Genomic DNA, 24,138 nt, shown 5'->3' with positions numbered 1-24,138 from the left:
CGCAACATTAACATTCTTCAAATAAACATAGATGGCATAAACACCAAAAAACAAGAACTCACACAATTCATCAAACAACAAAACATACACATAGCCATCTTACAAGAAACAAAACTACGCACAACACAAAAAACATCTACATTTCATAATTTAACCACCATTATACAAGACCAAGACTGGGCCAACGGCGGTGGCGTTGGGCTCATCAACCTGGTACACAAATCCATCAACTTTTCAGATACCAGTTCACAGACAGAGTCACTTCTCCCTCCACATGACACCACAACAGAAATACGATAAATTAAAATACGCACTGGCAACAAATCACATACAACAATCGCCAACACATACATTCCCCCTCCCCAGTCATCCCCCACAGTACCACACAATTACTCTCCACAAATACACCACATCACTAACATACCCAGCATCATCCTGGGTGGTGATTTCAGCGCCAAGGCATCGGCCTGGCATGTCAACAACTCTGACAGAGACAGAGGGCTGGTACTACAATCCCAAACAGATAATCTTTTCATCCCCAACAATCTCCATCAACATACAAATATCCCACACCAAGCCCTCTTCCTCCCATCATCCCTAGACATCACCTTTTGCTCCCCAAACCTCGTCCCCACAACATCCTGGAGAGTGGCCAAAACCCTTGGCTCTGATCACCTCCCAGTCATCATCACTACCAAAACCAGAATCACCCCAGCTGGCCACAGACACACATACACTAATTATAACAGAGCCAACTGGGAGGCCTTCACAACTGAAACAGAACATTTCGAAACATTAAACAGTACATCCATCACAAACATCAACACCGCTGTGCACACTTTCAATACATTCAAAATGCATACAAAAGACACATCCCTAGCGGCAACTGAAAGAGGCACAATCCCAACTTCACACCAGAAATTCAAGGCCTCATCAGTCAACGGGACACACTACAACACTCCCCAACGTCCCATACACAAGGCACCGTACAACAAACACAAGAATTCAACACTCAGATAACAATAAAATATCATAGCAGCAAACACTACATTCGAATAATCATCTCCAGAATCGGTAGGGAGGCGGCCTACAGTCCTAATGGGCCCAGGTTCAAATCCCGGCTGGGGCAGGGAACAGTTTAGGATTTGAATTTAATAAAAAGTAGACTTTTCTGATCTACCAGATGACCCAACGACATGTCATAAAGTACCGCCGCTAATACCAGTACACCAGTCCTGTCTGAGTCAGCCCTAGCATGAATTCAACACGGATGGTGGGTGTTAGCGCCGAAGTGGTGACATGTGGAGATGTAGGAGGACTACTGGGCCCCAAGGAGGACTACTGGGACTTGGAGATAGGTCCTAAAGCTTTTGCCCAGTCATACATGTTAAAAAAAAAAAAAAAAAAGCAAACTCTACAAAACACTAAACAGCGTCACACTCTCCAACAGCAACACTACACAACCACATGCTGCCATCACAACAACTGACACCATACCCTCAAATAAACAACAAGCAAACACTCTCATCAATCACTTTTCACATGTCAGCCATCTAAATCCCCATCGCGATGACCGACACGTCACCCAACGCAAGTGACAGTTCCCCACAGACTCAGACTTTGCACCCTTCACTTACAACCAGACGAAGCACATCACTAGCAACCTTAAGCACTCATCTGCCTGTGGCCCAGACAACATAAGCAACATACACCTTAAACACCTTGGACCACAAGACATCCAAGCACTCACCAACATATCAAACTATACCTACTCACACAGCATAATACCCAACATCAGGAATCATGGTACTATCATCACTATCCCCAAACCCAACAAAGACCCAACGTTACCTTCCTCACACCGCCCCATCACACTCCTCAGCACCCCCTCCAAAGTCACTGAACAACTGGTACCGTATTACAATCAGTTACATCTCACATCCCCCTAGCCCCATCACAACATGGTTTTAGGCCACTACACTCCACAAACACCCTTCTTACAGACCTTACACAGAGAGTTTTTGATGGCATCAATTCAGCTAGGCCACCACACAGAACACTCCTGGTCACACAAGACATTAGCAAAGCTTTTGATGCCATCCCCTGCCACAACCTTACAAACAAAATATTCAACACAAACATGCACAATAACACAAAAAGATTGCTGGCAAACTATTTAGGAAGCAGATGTGCACATGTAACATTTGCCGGTCAGTCATCGAACATCAGACACCTCACAAATGGTGTCCCCCAAGGATCTCTTTTGTCCCCTACACTCTTTAACCTATACATGCATGACATACCCACACCCCACACACCACAAAAACACATAGCTTCCTGTGTAGACAACATAACTTACATGTACACACCAAAATGCAAACACAGCCACACACATCCTCCAACCTTAGCTCAACACACTACACGAATGGTTCACCACAAACAGACCCTTCTCACAAACTGGATAGCAGAACACAGTCACATTCCACACCTCACCATAAACAACACCCCCCTACCCCCCCACACACACAAAAAATCCTTAGTATAACATACAATACATCAATGCCATTTAAACAACACATCACAAACATAAAAACAAATTAACACTAAGACTCAACACCCTAAGGTCACTTGCCCATACAACATTTGGACACAACCAAGAAGCCCTGCTTGGGCTTCTAACCTCACTAAAACACACCACAACACTCTACAGATCATACAGAACAAGGCCCTAAAAATAATCACAGGCTGCACAGCTCCTACACCTATGGACCACCTACACCAAGAAACCAAAGTCCTCAAAGTCAAGGATCATCCAAACATGAGAGGCACACAAATTCTTACTGCAGCTTACACAAACAAACACCATCCGCTACACTACACGGCAGCACATCCACACACACCAAGGAATATCAAAATGACACCCAGCACACGATATCATACACAAATACTGTCATCTCTCCCCCGTCGTCCACCTCAAACCGGCTTCCAGAAGCATATCGATGCTCAAATCACTCGCCATTCCATCCAGTCACTCAAAGACAACACAGCTACATGCACGGCCTCCTGATATCCACCCTTCTAAATCCTACCTCCTTCGTAAGGACAGGGTCCACCTGGCCAGGCTGTGATGTGGGCATCATCCAGTCCTCTTCAGTTATCAGAAGAGGCTGGATGACTCCGTCGCTGATGCCTGTCAAGAATGCAACACAGCACCCCATACTATTAAGCACATTATGGAAGACTGCACTGCACACAATCGCCTGTGCCAACAACACAACATACACTCCTTGAGAGCTCTGTGGGAAAGCCCGGTCTCAACCGTGGCCTACCTTAGGAACCCGGGGCTGTTTGGTCAGACTGTCTAGGGAACAACTACTGCTACTACAGACAAAGACAGTTCCACAGTTGACATGTCGCATACATGAAGGACTGGAAGTAGCGGTTAACTCTTGTATTAGAGAGCTGGAAATAAAAGTGATGAGAGTTTGTTGCTTGACGGGTGGAATGCGCCTGCCATACTGGTGGAGGGATGCAATCAAATAGTTCAGAGGAGCAGTGACCACCGAGGTAGCGACAGAAACGGGATAATGATGCAACAGTGAGGCGAAAGGACAAAGGTTGATGGGAACCTGACTGAGTCAATCCATACACCGCCACGTTAAAAAAAAAAATCCCAAATCCCTGGCCATGTGCTTCTCTGCACAAAATTCATCCAGCCAGCTCGATCTCTTGTCAGTCCCTTAGCCTCACAAACTTCCATATCTCTCCTTCTCACACACTCATCCACCATATCTCTCCACCTTCTTGGCCTACCTCACCTCCTCCTTCCATCAAATTCGCTCCTTTTTCACCACTCTGTTATCATCCATTACACTCCCTTCGATTCTGGTGTCCACAGACTTCCTCACTCTGCATCTTTCACGAATCACATTATTCCGCATCCTATCTACTGTCCGTACTCCACATACATTCCTCAACAGTCCCATCTCCACTGCTTTTAATCCTGAATTTTCATTCTCATGCCACACCATGGTCTCACATCCATATGTTAAAGCTGGCACTAACACTCCTTCATGTAAGCCTCGTGCAGCTGCAACACTCAAGCCTATGTTTCTTATCAAGGCTTTCATTGCACCAGATACTTTCCTTCCTTGTATCACTCTACTTTCCACTTATTTTGCACATTTTCCTCTCTTTTCTACCGCTGTGCCCAGGTTTTTGAACTCTCTCACCAATTCCAGTCTCTCTCCATTCACTGTAACATCACACTGGGAGCCACCTTCTCTCTCGATTACCATCACTTTACTCTTTTCTGCATTTATTCTCAAGGCACGAAACTCACAGACATCAGCATGACTCTGCACTTGGGTAGAAAGCTCTTGTCCAGTATTTGCAGGTAGTACTGCATCATTAGCATACAACAAATATGAGATATTCCATCCATCACCATTCATTATCAATGCCATCCATCTCTCCATTAATCGTGATTTTACGTCTCTCTTCACCCCATCCATATATATAAAGAACATCCATGGGGACATCATCCAACCTTGTCGCACGCACACACAGATCTGTTCATTCAGAGGCCCATTTACACATGCCTCACTACCATCGTAAAAACTCTTAACGGCACATTGCAGCTTACCATCTACACTGCACATAAGCACGACCTTCCACAATACATCTCTGTCTACCTTGTCTACGCTTTTTCCAGATCCATGAATGCCATAAACATCTTATAGTCCTTCTCACAAGCCTTCTCCACTATTTGTCACACAGCAAAAATATATTTCGTCCACACATCCTCTGCCACCCCTAAAGCCGCCCTGTTCATCACTCACTATGCCTCCTGATATCTCTCTTACTTTCTCAATAATAATTCTTCCATATACATTCCCTACGAAACTCAGTATACTTATGCCACAATAATTCTTGCATTTACTTCGCTCACCCTTATTTCTGTACAGGGTACAATCACAGTCTTTTTCCACTCTACTGGAACAGTTTCATTCATCCATGTCTTCTTACATTATCTCCAACAAGCACTTTATTCTGCTCTCGCCACTACACTTAATCATCTCTACATAGACCTCATCAACACCAGCTGCTTTTCCATTTTTCAGCTGTTTCACAGTGTTCTTCACTTCAGCCAATGTCACGTTTCCTGGCACTGCATTCCTTCTCTGCACACCCCCAAAACCAATCATGTTCACAGTGGCTCTGCTCTCTCTATTCCCATTCATCATACTTTCAATACATTCTTTTCATCTGGACCTTACTTCATCCCCATGGGGTAATAATCTACCACTTACATCCTTCACACTTTCACACTTCCTTCCACTGTTACTTCTACATTTCCGCACCTCTTTCCAGAATAGCTTCATATTTTCAGAGTAATTGGCATTCATTTTTTTTCCTAGATCATCATTTACCTCCATTTTCCTTTTCACTAGTCTCTTTACGTGCTTCTTGCCCTCAGTATATTCAATTCTATCCATCCATTCATCATTCAGTACTATGTCTCCCCATGAAAAGCGTTTGGCAAGTTGGTCCTGACATGTAAGGTGAGACCAGCCTCACTCATCCCTGAGTGGCATTACTTGAGCAATAAACCCCAGCCATCCCCTGGATATAAACCTACACAGGCTCAATCCGATTGGAGCACCTTAATTACCTACTAACCACCGGACGCCATAATTTGGTCATATGGTTACCACCCAGCGTAGTAAATGGTTTCCTGATATACAGGAAATTATTTGGCTTGTCACTCAGTGTAGAGTTACCCACAGGCAGAAGGAAAAGGAAAGAATGAAGGAAAGGACGACAGAAGAGGGAGTTCTTTCAATTAAGCCCCTGTCCTGTATCCACTCTAGCCACTGCTTCCTCTTTTCCTCCACTGCTCTCTTAACCTCTTCATCCCACCAGGCCGTACCTTTCTTCTTCGTTGTTACTCTTGCCACACCAGACACTGCTTTAACATTCCTAATTAAGCAATCCCTATATGCATTCCACAGGCTGTCCAGATCCATTTCACTGATTCAGCTCCCCCCCTACTTTGGCCCTGTATTCATTTGTCATTTCATTAACCCTCAACTTCCCAACTTTCAGCCTCTCTCCCTGACCGCTCCTCTCTTTCCTGGTCCACCTCACTCCTCTCAGCTTGATCTTGCACACCACAATCATGGTCTGACAGACTTCCACATCTCCCTCTCACTGCCCTCATATCAGCAGCCATTCCCAGCATCAATTTCTCTATGAGCATGTAATCAATCCGGCTCCTTTCACCACGATCTCCATTCCCTCTGTACCATGTACATTTATGTGCATCTTTATGCCTGAAGTAGGAATTACAAACGCACAACTTCCTCTCCTGACACGTCCTTCAGTCGCTTTCCATTATCATTCTCTCCTGGTACTTCATTACTACCCATTACATCATCCACAGGACCAGTGCCTTCTCCATCATTCATATCACCCGTTACAACCACTTTATAACTCCTGGGCATTTCTCCTACTACTTCATCCAGCTCATCCCAAAACCTGTCTTTCTCTGTCTCACTCCTGTCACCTCATGGTGCATACGCTACAATGACTGCCACTTTCACCTTCTCAAACTTGAACTTGACATACATACATCTCGAGCTGACACATTTGTAATCTCATTCCACTTTGCCACATCTCATTCATCAAAAAAGCAAATCCTTCCTTGTGTCTTCCTCGTTCATTCATGCCCGACCTTACACATTTCACACCCTCCCACTCCTCCACTTCACACCCTTGCATCTTTGTTTCAAACAAAAATTATTATCATTATTATTATTATTATTATCATTATTATTGTTATTATCATTATTATAATTATTATTTCACTCATCTTTAATGTCAGGACCAACTTGCCTAGCCCCAGGCTCCTACGCTCCTCATGGGAGAACACAGGATTTAATGGATGGATAGATGGATGGATTATTATTATTATTATTATGGGTGGGAATGATGTATGGGCTGGTGTAATAACAGGTGGAGTCAGGATTCCAAGGGCTTGAATGGTGAATAAATGAGTGTGTGGCGCATTTCACTGGTCATGAGGTGGATTAGTTCTCCCACTATCATATTCTTACCTTTTCCTGACTTCCTGAATGATGATGATGATGATAACAGTGATGATGATGATGATGATAACAGTGATGATGATGATGATGATAAATGATAACAGTGATGATGATGATGATGTACACGGCATGTCTTTGTTATTACAGTGCGTTTAATCTAACCTAACAAATATCCCGAACCCATTGGCAGCTCAGATGATGGCCAAGTGTAGTCAGATTGGAGAGATGATTTGATTAGTAACCAAGGGACCAGTTAATACTTCATAAGCATTGCATGGACCCTTGACTTAGTATTCAAATTTTGAGTTGTGTCAGGTGATAATAAACCAGGTACAATCACCTATAGCAATATGTTTGGGGATGCCTTCATGTGGTGGCACCAGGCAGCAATTATATACATGTTCCTCAACATATACATGTTCCTCAACTTCCTCCCTGCCCTTGAAAAGGAGGACTGTGGAGTGCAGGAGAAGGACAACTTAAGCCTGCAGTCCACTGGGTTGAAAAGGAGGACTGTGGAGTGCAGGAGAAGGACAACTTAAGCCTGCAGTCCACTGGGTTGAAAAGGAGGACTGTGGAGTGCAGGAGAAGGACAACTTAAGCCTGCAGTCCACTGGGTTGAAAAGGAGGACTATGGAGTGCAGGAGGACAACTTAAGCCTGCAGTCCACTGGGTTGAAAAGGAGGACTGTGGAGTGCAGGAGAAGGACAACTTAAGCCTGCAGTCCACTGGGTTCACATTCACATGTAGCCTACACAGGGCCACACCAACAAAAACAATGACTATAACAGCAATAGCAACATCAATACTATTTTAAATCCAGGGTAAATTACAGAAAAAAAAAATTGTCATAACATTATACAGTACTTTACTTTTGCCAACACACTCCTGTTACTGTACCGTGGCCTAAAATTGCCATGTTTCCTTCTTGTATTCTGAGCTGACAATATATTTACCCAGGACATGATGCTAGTCACAAAGAAGTGCCACTGGAAGATGTGCTGCAGCACTGTTCTTCCCTGACACTGATCTATGTGAAGTAAGCAGCAAAATAAAAAAAATCTGGGCCAAGTTAAGATGAACGGACTATAGCAGACATTTTACTAAGCCTCTGAAGTGAAGGGGATAATGAAGGCTGTATCTAACACTTCTTGTTGGAAAATCTCTCCTAACCTGTATACAATTATCTGGAGGTTGCTGGGTGATGCCTTCATGTGGTGGCACCAATATGGCTAAGGGTTTCACTGCTGGGTGATGCCTTCATGTGGTGGCACCAATATGGCTAAGGGTTTCACTGCTGGGTGATGCCTTCATGTGGTGGCACCAATATGGCTAAGGGTTTCACTGCTGGGTGATGCCTTCATGTGGTGGCACCAATATGGCTAAGGGTTTCACTGCCTAGTTGTACATTTTTTATCTTAACTTGGCACAGATTTTTGTCCTTTCACAACATTCAATATAGCTCAGTGGCAGGAGAAGACAGTGCTATGGCTCTATATCCTCTCCATAGCACTTTTTCATCACTAGAATCATATTATAATGTCAATCTATTTTTACAGCTCAGCATTAAAGACAAAGAGATGGCAGTTTTGGGCCAAGTTAGAGTAAAAAGAGTATAATACAGAAATTAACATGTCTCACCTTCCAACTGTGCATGTAAGGTTGAGGTAAACTTGTAACAACTGTGGCTTTTATTACAGCTTCCACTCTTGCCTGTTAGCCGTGCTGCACTACTCCTGTGCCTGGTGACTATCTCTTGCTTGTAGTCCTTACCACCACACACACTCCTGCAAAGCATAAAGCAGCATTTAATAGTCTGCTCTGAATTGCTGTTTACCATCATTACCATTGTCATCATCATCATCTTTGTCATCATCATCATCTTTGTCATCAACATCATCACCATCTGTCATCATCATTATCATCATCTTCGTCATCATCCTATCATCATCATCATCATCATCATCACTGTCATCTTTGTCATTATCATCATCATCACTGTTATTATCATCATCATCATCACCACCACCATCCAGACCTATGGATGGGGTGGGCTGGGGTCCAGAAAAGAAAAAAAGGACAAACTAACCAAAAGTCTGCCCAGTGAATTATGAGGTTGGAATGAGTCTCCTTGGTTACCAGTCAAATTTATCCTTCAGCCAGTGAGCTTTGAGGCTGGAATAGTCTCCTTGGTTACTAGTCAGTCACCCAAGGTTGGGAAAAAAAAAAAAATGAAAAAAAATGAAAAAGCCCAACCCACCTGGGTTTTTTCGTTTTTTTTTTTTTTTTCCCACAAAATACCCCAAAACCCGGGCAAAAGCAGCTTTTTTCAAAGTTTACCTTAAATTTAAATAAAATAATGTTTTCGCTATACATAATTATGAATAGCCCAATAAAATCTTATTTTTCACACAGTTATTTGAATGAGGGAAATGAACACAATTATGGTTTGACCTGTTTGGCTGTTATCCTTGGGCTGCTGCTACACAGCAAAACAGGCTTCAACATGAGAGGCTTGACAGCACTGCATAACTCATGAGCTGGCAAAGATCAGTCCACACTACACAATAGTAGGAGAAGGAGTCATTTGCCTTGCTACTCTCCTTTCTTGGGTAATTATATACTTGCATTTCTCAATCTTCTAAACAATTATTATTGAAAATTCTGTTGCATATGTGATTTCACACATTATCTTAACAGTAATAATAGCTTTTGGTAACCAAATATCTAAGCCTATATAATACATCTATTTTGAAGAGAAAGCAATGTTTATATTTCTGTAGAATTATTGATATTTGGTAATGATATGACACAGCATATAAGTTAACTCCAGTAATAATTAGTAATATAACGAATTTACCCCATTCCTTAATAAAACTAAAAACCATATCTATCAAAAACAATTTTACTCTTAATTACAAAACTTTCAAAATTAGAGACAGGTAGAGCTGGCTGTAAAGTTTGTATTCACCACATTACATGTGGACGTAATAAAAACTGAATCTGCTGAGAAGGAAACCAATGGAAAAATATTCTTAAGATAAAGAAAACTTTGACCTATTTTTTGAAACTGTGGTAAGGAATAATGTTTTTATTTTTCCGGAAATATTTTTATTTCATGTTGGTAAGTCATTTAGCAGTGGTGTCATTTTTATTTTATCAGACGCAAAGAATTGCAGTCTTATTTTGGAAAAAAAAAAAAAAAGAGAGAGAGAGAGAGAGAGAGAGAGAAAAAAAAGGGTCTTGTTATATTGATTGGGTAAAATGACAAGAACCATAATTTACTGTGATACAAAAATATTATCATTTCAAGAGAAAAGGATATTGGTTATAAAAGCTATTAGAAAAATAGAAGTATTATGAACAGGTTTTAAAAAATCAAAGAACAACATTCATATTTACTTATGTTGGTGATGAGAAATGTAGGCTGTTTTATTTTTTTTTTTTTTTAATCACTAAGATTATGCTTCCAAGATATTATATTATAAATACAGTACTTGGCGATGTTGTGTTTTTTTAACCAATGAAACAGAATATGATTAAGTAGCTATTATTTACTTCTGATACTGTGTGCAAAAATATAACCATTTAATCCAATAAAACTGAATTTGTTATCAAATACAGTATTTAAAAAAAAAAAAAAACAGTAATGTGGGTATAATAGTGGTTTTTTTCAAGTGGGTTTTACTGAAAAAACCCGTGTGGGTAAAACCGGGTTACCCACTTTGGTGCCAGCCCTGCTGTCACCTGAGGGAGAAACGTAAGGGGTAAAAGATTCCCAAGCTTTTTCAGCTCTGTTTATGGTCACGTGTAGTTAGATTGGAGGGTTGACTTGACTAGTAACCAAGGAGACTCATTCCTACCTTATACCCTCACCAAATTTCATGCAACCACAACTATCGTAAGTACAGCATTCTAGCTATGGCAGTGGCCCTGTCCCCTCACATGAAAACAAATAGATTATACTTATTAATGATCAGTAAGAGCAACGAATAAGATAAATGTTCAATCTTTGAGAGAGTTATTTCCTGATCACTTATTAAAAATGGTGAAATATATCAATATCTATCAATCTGTTAATCATCTACCAATATCTATCTACTTATCTATTTACCCATTAATCTAATTATCCATCTGTTTACCCATCCATCTATTTAACTATCTATTTACCCATCAATCTAATTATCCTTCTGTTTACCCATCCATCTATCTATTTACCCATCAATCTAATTATGTATTTTCCCATCTATCTATCTATTTAACTATCTATTTACCCATCAATCTAATTATCTTTTTCCCATCTATCTGTCTATCTATTTACCGTACCTATCTACTTATCTATCCATCTACCTACCTACCTATTTACCCATCTATCTACTTATCTATCTATTTACCCATCTGTCTAACTATCCATCTGTCCATTTACCTATCTATCGATTTACCATCCATGTACTTATCTACGGTACCCAGTTTCCCATTTTTCACTCATCTATCTATTATACCTATCTATCTATTTATCTATCTATCCATATACAGTCAGGGACTTTTATCCCAGAAGGGGTAACCACAAACTGCACAAAGAAACACCGATGTGGGACTTAGTGTGTATTGACGTTTTGCCTCATGGCTTCCTCATTGTATTCTGAGGAAGTCATGAGGCGAAACGTCAATACACACCAAGTCCAACACTGGTGATTCTTTCTGCAATTTGTCAATGCACAGCGAGTCCCCCACAAACTACCTCTATGTCACCCTGCCCTGTGCCATCAGGGTGCCCTCTCTCCAGCTCCATGACTGTACTGTCCTAAAAATTCATCACTACAGCACTCACCTTGCCAGTACCTTAATGCCAAGTCCTGTCCACCACCGGGCTGCCCACAAATGTTCTCAATTAATCTCGACTGCAACAATTTCAGCAGCTATCATCACCACCCTGAAAAAATACGTACATCAGACTACATAATATAATTTGGAGGTCAGTTTGGTGTTACTTGTGATGGAAAATAATTGTATCGTACTGTATTGTTTATAAATGCTCCAACATGCCTGAAAGAATCAGCCTTGGTCACCCAATGGCGGCCCTCTACACTGCCCAATCTCTGGCAGCCTTCCTATTCAGATCCTAATCGCTGGGGTCTCTCCACGCAGCTCGATCTCTGGCAGCCTCCCTATTCAGATCCTTATCCCAGGAGGCTCTCCATGCAGCTCGATCTCTGGAAGCCTCCCGATTCAGTGCCTTATTCCTGAGGTCACACTCTATAACCTCATCCCAGGTCTTTTTCGGTGTGCCTCTCACAGCCCTACCAAAGACATTCACACTTACCTTCTGCACCCACCTGCCATCCTCAATGCTCTCAACATGCCCCAACCATTACATTAACTTGACCTAAAATTTTGCCCTTTTTTTCAGCTTATTTCACATCATTGCCACTGCACTTCTTCATGACTAGTACAGTATTACTATAATCTGTTACTTAAATGAGTACAATAGCATTTTCAAGCACTAAAAATGTAAACTATACCCATTTCACACTAACTTGGCCCATAATTTCACCCTTTTGCAGCTTACTTCACATCTGTTATAGCACTTTTTCATGACTAATGCAGCATTACTATAGTCTGCTATTACAAATTAACAAACATGATGGAGAGAGGGCAATTTTAGACCAAGTTGGAGTAAAACGGGTAGGAAACATGTATTGTAACCCACTGTACCCCATTTAACGGACATTGTTATCGCTGATGGAAGTCTGGTGCCCTTCGTAGTGATTGTTAAATCCGATATCCGGTCTACTGATCTATCTGTCTATCTACAGCCAGACGCAATAATCCGGTAAAGCAGGACCATTTGTCTCTGAGTTGTTTGTTTTACGGCGGAGGGGAACTAACCCTCCGCCAACACATTTGCTGACATGCAGGGAACACGTATGGATTAGTTATATGATTATCACCCAGCAATGTTAAATGATTTCCTGGCTTACAGGAAACCATTAGGCTTGTCACTCAATGCAAAGCTACCTGAAAAGGAATGAAGAGGACTAAAAAGTGAAAGGAAAGATGGGAGAAATAGGAAGAGAAGAGCACAGACACAGAAAAAGAATGATAAATGTGAAGGAAGAAGTACCTTAGGCAGCAGTACATCAAGTGAGTGGACGATGGTGAGAAATAGGAAGAGAGGAGGAAAGGCACAGAGAAACCATGATAAAGACGAAGGAAGAAGTAGGCAGCACAACATTGAGTGGATGATGGTGAAAAACAGGAAGAGTGGAGGACAGACGCCAAAAAAGAACGATAAAGGGGAAAGAAGTAAGCAACACTACATCAAGTAAGTGGATAAGGGTATAGGAAGACAGGACAGACACAGAAAAAGAATGATAAAGGTTAAAGAAGAAGTAGGCAGAACTTCATCAAGTGAGTGGATGATGGTTAAAAAGATGTGAGGATAGGCATAGAAAAAGAATGATAACGATGAAGACGAAGTAGGCAGCACTACATCAAGTGAGTGGATGATGGTGAGAAATAGGAAGAGGAGGATAGGCATAGAAACAGAATGATAAAGGTGAAGGATGAAGTAGCTATCACTACATCAAGTGAATGGATGATGGTGAGAAATAGGAAGAGAGGAGGACAGACACAGAAGAATTATTTAGGTGATGGAATAAGTAGGCAGCACTACATCAAGTGAGTGGACGATGGTGAGAAATATGAAGAGAGGAGGCTAAGCACAGAAAAAAATTATAAAGGCGAAGGTAGGCATCACTGCATAAAGTGAGTGGATGATGGTGAGAAGTAAGAAGGAAGGAGGACAGACAGAAAAAGAACGATAAAAGTGAAGGAAGAAGTAGGCAGCATTACACTGAATGAGTGGATGATGATAAGAAATAGTAAGAAAGGAGGAGAGACACAGAAAGAGAACGATAAAGGTGAAAGAAGTAGGCAGCACTACATCAAGTGAGTGGATGCTGGTAAGAATTAGGAAGTGAGGACTGACAGAAAAAGAATGATAAAGGTGAAGGAAGAAGTAGGCAGCACTACATCAGGTGAGTGGATGAAGGTGAGAAATAGGGAGAGGAGGACAGACACGGAACAAGAATTAAAAAGGTGAAAAAATAAGTAGGCAGAACTACAACAGGTGAGTGAATGGCGTTGAGAACTAGGAAGAGAGGACAGACACAAAAAATGAATGATAAAGGTAAAGGAAGAAGTAGGCAGCACTACATCAAGTGAGTGGATGATGATGAGAGATAGGAAGAGAGGAGAACAAACACAGGAGAAGAATGATAAAGGTGAAGGAAGTAATCGGCACTACATCAAGTGAGTTGATGATGATGAGAAATACGGTAGTCAGAAAGGAGGACAGACACAGAAAAGAATGATAAAGGTGAAAGAAGTAGGCAGCACTACATCATGTGAGTGGATGCTAGTAAGAAATAGGAAGCGAGGACAGACGCAGAAAAAGAATGATAAAGGTGAAGGAAGAAGTAGGCAGCACTACATCAGGTGAGTGGATGAAGGTGAGAAATAGAGAGAGGAGGACAGACACGGAACAAGAATTATAAAGGTGAAGAAATAAGTAAGCAGAACTACAACAGGTGAGTGAATGGTGCTGAGAACTAGGAAGAGAGGACAGACAAAAAATGAATGATAAAGGTGAAGGAAGAAGTAGGCAGCACTACATCAAGTGAGTGGATGATGGTGAGAAATAGGAAGAGAGGAGACACAGGAAAAGAATGATAAAGGTGAAGGAAGTAATCGGCACTACATCAAGTGAGTTGATGATGATGAGAAATAGTAAGAAAGGAGGACAGACAGACAAAGAATGATGAAGGTGAAGGAAGAAGTAGGCAGCACTACACCAAGTGTGGAACGTTAAATCAAGGTTTTACTTTAAATATTAATGTCGTGGAACTTAAAAGCGCAATTTGCTTTGTTTTACTGCCTCACATTATAGGTACTGTATATGAGAGAGGGGGGTGTAAGTTGGGGGGAGGGCAGCAAAATGGCAGGGGACAGGGTGACATGGAAGTGATTTGTTTGTGGCCACCCCTAACGGGATTAAGGCATCTGGCTATGGATAGATAGATAGACGGGTAGACAGATAGACAGAAAGACAGACTGAACCTTACATACAGTATATACTCTACTCCTTTCACCTTAGCTTGGCCCAGATTTGTGCCTTTTTGAGCTGATTTTATGCGTCAGAGAAAAAAAAAAAACTCCAAATACATTCTAGAAAACAACGATCTTAAAAATAATGCCTGATTAAAAAAAGGTTAAATAAAAACCCCGAAAACAGCCTAACTCGATTTAAAAAAAAAAAAAAAAAGATGCCTAAGTCAATATACATTCTGGAAAACCATGATTTATACTCCAAGTAAAAATATATTACAATAAATCGTACCTAACCTAGTCTAAAACCACAATAATCATATACAGTACAAGCTTTTATCTGACGAGTCTTAAGGTAAAAATGAGTCTCCTTGGTTACTAGTCAAACATCCTAAAATCTAACTATGCCTGGCCATCATCTGAGCTATAAGACTAATTATATAAGGTAGGAATGAGTCTCACTGGTTACTAGTTAAATTTATCCTAAAATCTAACTATGCCTGGCCATCAACTGAGCTACAAGACTAATAATACTGTTATAAGGTAGGAATGAGTCTCCTTGTTTACTAGTCAAACTTGTCCTAAAATCTAACTATGCCTGGCCATCAACTGAGCTACAAGACTACTATTTTCAAGGAATGAGTCTCCTTGGTTGCTAGTCAAACATCCTAGAATGTATCTATGCTTGGCCATGAACTGAGCTGAGGCTAATATTTAAAAGGTAGGAATGAGTCTCCATGGTTTCTAGTCAAACTTCCAAGAATCTAACTATGTTTGGCCATCAGCTGAGCTAAATGGGGTTATGGTTCCCGTTCAAAGATATCACAAATACATAAATAAGAAAAAAATGGGAGAAATGGAGTTCCCCCGAGCCAAGCCCTGTATTGGACTATATAGCCCCGCTACGGTTACAGGAGCGAGCTACCACTCCCAGCACGGCAGCCCGGGCGAGGCTCGAACTCGCAATCCCCCGATTACGAGTCCAGCATAAATAAGGAAGAAATACCGCCCCATGACAATCAAGAAAAATATCATACCCGGTAATCGCTCAGCTTTTTACCTTATAGTGTGTATTTCCTCAGTTTAACACTTCCAATAAAACCACGACCGTATACGTACTCAAAATTCCAACAGATGACACTCAAAACGCCAGAATACTGTATATATATATAGAAGAAATGTCACAGAAAGGATTTCTTGGTTTGGTCGCCATTTTAACGTATGAATAACTCGAAGCGTAAACAAACATTTTCTACTTGATTTTAAGGATATACCAGTATGAGTTTTTCAATTACCAAGAAATTAATTTATGTAAAAAAGGGATTACATTAGACTCAATATTTAGCCTTCCTTACTGGTAAATTATTTGAATAACTGCAGAAGATATAACTCGAATAAAATTACCTAAGTGCACGCTGCGCCATTTAAACTTCTATTTTCTCTGACAAAACTTAAAACAGGAATCTACAGAATAAACTCCTCTATATATTTTTTAAATTTTATCTTGGCTGAGATTTTGGTCATCCTTAGTCCCTGTCTCGCACCTCAGTGACAGAAGACAATATGATGGCTCTACATCCTTTCAATTGTATTTCTTCGTGACTAGCAGGATATCCAGGCTTAATATCCTGCCACAGCTCACATAATGCCACTTGGGGATGTGTGAGCTGGGACATCCTAGAGACCCTATAGTCCATCCATCCTTTTATCTATCTATCCATTCTTCTATCTATCCATCCATCTATCACATCTATCCATCAATCGTTAATGTCTCTCCATCCATCCACCAGGCATCAACCCATTCACAAATCCATCCAACAATCCTCTCTCTGGCAAGTGTATTATTACATAAGAAAATAAAAATGAACCATTCAATGCTTGTACAGGCTCTCTATCAATTCATCTATCTGTGTATTTACGAGAGAGAGAGAGAGAGAGAGAGAGAGAGAGAGAGAGAGAGAGAGGGGCCAGATTTGTTATTAATGTTACTGAAACTTATTACTATCCTTACAACTACTGCTACTAGTACTGCAGCTGCTACTATTACTATTATTACAACTACAACTCTTACTGCTACTACTAGGCTACTACTATACTACTAAAATAATACTAAATAATAATATTAACAATAATAATCAAATTTACAATTTAAATCTCACATACAGCTGCCATCTTTCTGAGCAGAGATATGTTACTCAAACCTACGCAGATGATTCATTCATCATCTAACCCAGTGTTGCCCCATGAGAAGCGTAGGAGCCCGGGGCTAGGTAGGTTGGTCCTGCCATTTAAGATGAGTGACCAGCCTCTCTTATCCCTGAGTGGCATTACATAAACAATAAACCCCAACCACCCCTTGGCTGGGAAGCGCTGTAATTACCCACTAAACCACCAGTCACCATAATTTGGTTCTATGGTTGCCACCCAGCGTAGTAACTGGTTTCCTGGCGTACAGGAAACCATTTGGTCAATTTTTACACGTTGCCCTTATCCGAATTTTTCATCCAACCTGAGTGTTTCCTGTTGTTTTTGGTGTGATTCGATCGATTTTGACCTTCGTTTCTATCGCAAGTCGCTAGTTTTTGTTGAACGCCACTAGCGACTTCCGGTGGAAAGGACCGGTCCAAATGAAACAAAAATCACACCAAAAACAACAGAAAACACTCAGGTTGGAAGCCTAGGTAAATTTTTACTTTAGTCCCACCCTGCCATATTTTCTCAAGAGTTTCAGAATGCAATGTTTTATAGTGTTTCTCATGTGAATCTGATAGTCATTTCTGTCGCAAATCACTCGTTTTCCGTAACCCCCCCCCCCCACTGTACCAAGGTTATTGGGGGAATACGACGAAAACGAGTAATTTTCACTGAAAATGACCACCAGAATCACATGAATAACACTAAAACATTGCATTCTGAAACTCCTGAGAAAGAATAATGGGGGACCTGTGGGAAAGCATGGTTTTGGGTGGGGGAAACACGGAAAATCGAGTGATTTCCGACTGGAACTGGTATCCAAATCAAACGAAAAACACTAAAATCCTTCGGAAAAATATAATTTTCAGCTCCTTGAGTTCGTGTTTCCTAACTGGGGGGCTTTGCCCCCCAGACCCCCCAGCCCTGGCCGTTTCCTAACTGGGGGACTTCGCCCCCAGACCCCCCATAACATTAACCTAACCTATCCTAGGGGAATGCTTACCTAGAGATCAGAAACGGTGAATTTGCACAGCACCTTCCCCTTACTCTTCCTACTTTTTTTTTTCCCACCGGCCACAGTACCACTGATGTCCGTCTTCCCGATATTTGCAGGGCAAATCACACTCTTTACACTTCACTGCACTTGGCGAAACCCCGTGTTTTCTTAGAAGTTCAATAGATGTTTCGTTATTAATATGATAGTACTTGCTAATCTGCCAGTAGTCCGTCTTACACCCAATACAAGCTTTGAAATCGACACGTTCTTCAGCACCTGAGGCACTTTCAAATCTCGGGCGTACTTGCGTCACCCACAAATACTTGAAGCTGATTGGCTGGTTTTACTTACGACTGTTGTGATTGCCTGGTTTCAAGTCCCTCTTCCTCTGCGACGCCTGATTGGCTCCTGGATCATTCAAATAATTAAGAAAACTAACATATATCTCGGAAAGTATTTATTTGCGACGGATGTTTACTGAGATGAAAATGATGTACTCAATACACCCGACATATAGAGGTAAGTCCCATTATCCAGCGACATGGTGGGATTAAAGTAAAATAATACCGACGCCTATTATCACGTGAAACGTATTTTTTTGCGGTTCTTCCCCCTCCCCCCAAGAATACTGGGGGACCTGTGGGAAACCGGGGGTGTTGGTGGGGGGGGGGAACGCAAAAGCGAGTGATTTCCTACTGGAACTGTTATCAAAATCAAACGAAAAACACTAAAATCCTTCGGAAGAAAATAATCTGAAGCTTCTTAGGGAGTTCGTGTTTCCTAACTGGGGGGCTTCGTCCCCCAGACCCCCCAACCCTGGCCGTGCTTCCTAACTGGGGGGCTTCGCCCCCCAGACCCCCCATGACATTAACCAAACCTCATCTAACCTAACCTAACCGGGTGTAAATAAGAAATAATGCCTTTACCTAGCAGTTTACAGTTCCTCGTCTGCATCTGAAGAGTCGTCTGTAGCTGTAATGGCAACTGGTGACGGGCGGCAGTGCAACACTTTCTGATCCTCACGTAAAATGAGACTTTTGCCTTGATTTGGGTACTTTGTTCCTGTTGAAGGTAAAACACCATGCGATCACACAAAGGCAACAGTTTTATCTTCTTGCTGGTAGAACTGTGAAATAGCAGTGAAGTAATAAATTTAGCAGGCTTCCCAGTCTATGGTTGGAGACGAACTGACTTTCAAATCTTGCGAGCCCTAGCATGGGGCATTTGAAATTCTACTTTGTGATTGGCTGATTCCTGTGCCACGCATGCGCTTTATCCACCCACACACATAACACGCACCAACGAACACACACAATTGTCCCACCACGGCAGGGAAAATCTCTCCCATAGAAAATAATGTGTAATAAATTGCATAACTCATCAACGGTTGATTTAAGACGGAAGTGTCATAGAAGAAAAAATGCTTAGAATTGCGTAAAGTATAAGGTGAGTTAGCCACTTTTGTTGTCAGTGAGTTGGGTTTAAGTACGAAATAATACCACCTGTGATTGATTGGCGGAAGTCGCGTGTAACTCGTGTATTATCAATTTGCGAGAGAAATGCCATAGAAGAAAAGATTCTTAGAATGACCAATTCTACTAGAAAATGTTAATGAAAAGTCGAAAATCGGATGAGGGCAACGTGTAAAATTTGACCAACCATTTTGGCTTCTGACCCATAGTCAGAAGGAAGTGGAATGAAGGTAAGAAAGAAGAGGAAGGAAAGATGTAACGGAAGAAAGGGCAGGCGCCTGAAAGCAGCACTATATACATCGAGTGGGTGGATGGTTAGCGCCGCCACCTACCAAATTTAATCAACTTTTGTATTTACTGCATTTTTATTCTAACAGTTTTGAGGGACGTAAATGATGTTTAATGCTGACTTTGTTTCTGTTATCTTACGTTTTATTTCACGGGCGTAATGGCGGATTAACTAAAAATGTCTATAATATTGGTTAAGTAAGGTTTGGTTAAATTGCTTGGTAAGGCTGGGTTAAGTTTAGTTTGGGTAGTTTACATTAAAACGTAAATTAGGAAGATATAATAACAGGTGACTCGGCCGCCAACAACAAATTTTGCTGGATTTCTGTACGGTATGTTGTAAGCGTTCGCCATTACACTCGAGAAACAGTTTATACAGCGGAAGGAACATGGCTAAAAACAATAGGGAGAAAAATTTAACGTGAAACGCTAATTTACCACACCTGAAATGGCCAGGAAAATAGTGAAGACTACTATCAGGCGGAAGAACTGATTTGGTAAGGTGCTTCTGCTGCCTCAAGTAAAACGTATGTTTACCCCAAAGCATTAACTTGTAAACAAGGCAAGGAAAAGGCTTAAAGTCTTTGATAGTTTTATTTGAAATACTTCACACACCGAACTGTCAGTTTTAATGAAATATGGAGTAAAGAAATTCAAACGAAATCCTGCCTGTCAAATAATTCCAAACGGCTGAGTGAAATGTTTATTGTTGGTGTAAATAACTTAGCGGCAGTGGTCCAATACCAACCAGTGAGAATAACTATCAATTCACAGGTTGAAGTGATATCAATACATCACCGGTTGGTGAAAATAACTAATGTATATAAAGGGAGGCTTCCCACCTGCTGACTCAGTTTAGTCCCAGCGATCAGTGAAACAAGTTCGTTGATCAGTAATCCACTAAAAATGGAAAGTTTTCTAGCAAGACTATCGGACCCTGTGTCCCCCGTGGGATCGCTTGGTTATTATTTTACTTGTATATCCTTAGTGTCAAAATTCGTGGTTATAATGTGTATCAAAATTTACTTCAGTATTATCAGTGATTTACACTGTGTAGATCTGTCAAAAGGAAAACCAATAAGCGAACATTTAAAATATGTTTGCAGAATTAACCAATATTCGTCTGGTTTCGAGGACGACGACGATGTGATTTCCGTTGTGTACCGTTATTTTGATTTTTACATTCCTATTTCACTGTGTTTTTTGTTCATCCTCCTTATCCCAGAGGTAATTTGGGGGATGGATTCCAGGTTGAAAAAGAAATATTTGAAAAATACATATGGATTAGAGAACACTCGAGAAGCACAGATAGGCAATAGTTTACAAGATAATTTGGGAAATTTCACCGGTTACTTTAGCAGTATTATTCTTCATATTATTGCAATAATCTTGGGGATTACTGAGTTGGTTTTCTTGTATGCCATTTCCTCACGAACACTGTTTAAAATTATTCCAAATATCTACGAGCGAGACTTGGATAATTTAAATGATGAAATAACGAAAGCATTTCCTCCATTTGTAAGGTGTAAAATAGATCAAGATGACCACATCTTGGGTCTTACGACGGTGGTCTACGGCTGTTACAACATGGCTACGCCTATATATGAAAAGGCCGCAATCTTTTTCACTGTTCTAACTTTGATGTCCCTCATTTTGAATGTAGGAACGGTGATATGGCTAGTGGCGGTATTACCGTTAGAGTCAACTCGGCTAGGATATATCAGGGCTGGCCTGCCCGCAAACGTACACAAAAAGCTACTTGATCGCCTCACATTTGGAGATTATCTAGTGTTACACTGGTGCTGCACCAGGGTTAGGGGCCGTCATTACATGAATGCTTTAATCAATGTTTACAACCAAGAGTGAGAGCCTAGCCCCGGGCCCCTACGCTCCTGATACATTGGGCTTGAATTGTAAGTATTCACAACTTCTAACTGAACGATCTTTTTACTCACTTTTGTTCTTATTTATTTTGTAAGGAGTTGTTTTCTTTGAATCTAACTGCACAATGGCCTTTTTTGAAGGAATTAATATTTTGTTTCCACTGCACTGCTTGGATTTTACTGTTCACTGGTTGACTGAACGATCTTTTTACTTGCTGTTGTTCTTATTTTGTTATTTTGTAAGGAGTTTTTTTCTTTGCATTTTACTGCACAATGGCGTGATGTTTTGAAGGAATTAAATATTTACACTGCACTGATTGGATTTTACTGTTCACTGGTTGACTGAACGATCTTTTTACTCACTCTTGTTGTTATTTAGTTATTTTGTAAGGAGTTTTTTCTTTGCATTTTACTGCACAATGGCGTGATGTTTTGAAGGAATTAATATTTTGTTTACACTGCACTGATTGGATTTTACTGTTCACTGGTTGCTGAAGGGACGCCTTCACGTGGTGGCATCCATAAAATGGATCGGCTCCTTTGCCCAGTTAGACAAACGCCCCTCCACTCGCTCCCTGTCCCCTGAGAGGAGGATGGTTGGCTGCGGGGTAAGGGCAACTTTAGCACAGTCCACTGGGGTTACCTTCCAAATGAATCCAGCCAAGACAGCCACTACTAACCATTGTCTGGTGGTGTTTTTTAAAGAACTTCATATTTTCTTGACATTATTCTCTTCTCGATGTTCTCTGATACCACAAGTTGATTACAAAGAAGCTTTTTACTTTGTTTTGATCACATTGTTCTCTGACGGTGGGTGTTTGTGCAAGTATGCTAGTGCTTAGTTTCTTATATTTACTCTTGTCGGTGGTGTGTGTCCGGCTGTGCACAGTGGTGTGTGGCTGGCTGTGCACCGTGGTGTGTGCCTGGCTGTGCACAGTGGTGTGTGCCTGGCTGTGCACCGTGGTGTGTGCCTGGCTGTGCACAGTGGTGTGTGCCTGGCTGTGCACCGTGGTGTGTGCCTGGCTGTGCACCGTGGTGTGTGGCTGGCTGTGCACAGTGGTGTGTGCCTTGCTGTCACCGTGGTGTGTGGCTGGAAGTGCACCGTGGTGTGTGCCTGGCTGTGCACCGTGGTGTCTTTGGTGCACACAAGTCCTTACAGCCAAGATAATTGTGCACTGGTTGGTGCACGGGAATTCGAGTGGCTCCATCATCCTTCCCGGGGATAGGGAAGATGAGGAACATTAGCATAACAGAACAGCGGAGCCACCACGTGAGGGTGACCTTCCTGTCCAGCACCACAACAGCACCTATAGATAGTCCTGTCCAACAGCACAACAGCACCTATAGATAGTCTTGTCCAGCACCACAACAGCACCTGTAGACAGTCCTGTCCAGCACAACAACAGCACCTATAGATAGTCCTGTCCAGCACCACAACAGCACCTATAGATAGTCTTGTCCAGCACCACAACAGCACCTATAGACAGTCCTGTCCAGCACTACAACAGCACCTATAGATAGTCCTGTCCAGCACCACAACAGCACCTATAGATAGTCCTGTCCAGCACCACAACAGCACCTATAGATAGTCCTGTCCACCACATCTGTATTACTTGTTTTGCGATAAAAATAAAGGCAGTAGATCGTCACAATAAACACCAGACAAAAAAAAAAAAAAAAAAAACATTCTAACGGGGGCCTCACCCCCCAGACCCCCCAACATTAACCATATCTTGTTCAACCCTAACCTTCAAAATGCTGCAATCGTACCTTCTTATTTCCAATATACCAGTCCTGTATGTGACAGCCCTAGCTTGTATTCAAGATGGACGGTGGGTGTTAGCGCCGAAGTGGTGACAAGTGGAGGTGTATGGTATGTGGGAGGAATATTGGGCCTTAGGAACAGCTTGTAAAGCCTATGCTCAGAGTTGCACAGTCTTTTCTGTAATTACACGGTAGTTTACAGTTAGGACAGTCAACTGCTCTTGATAACACTCCTTGATCTCATAGAATATCAACAGATGCATCTTCTTGGGAAAAAAGAAAATATTAATAAACAACGCCCAATACTGCTACATCCACCACAC

Source organism: Coenobita brevimanus, chromosome 101 (assembly GCF_032717465.1).
Source record: "Coenobita brevimanus isolate Jiangsu-jjx chromosome 101, ASM3271746v2, whole genome shotgun sequence".
NCBI classification, from domain to species: Eukaryota; Metazoa; Arthropoda; class Malacostraca; order Decapoda; family Coenobitidae; genus Coenobita; species Coenobita brevimanus.
Note: the sequence above shows the minus strand (reverse complement) of the source record.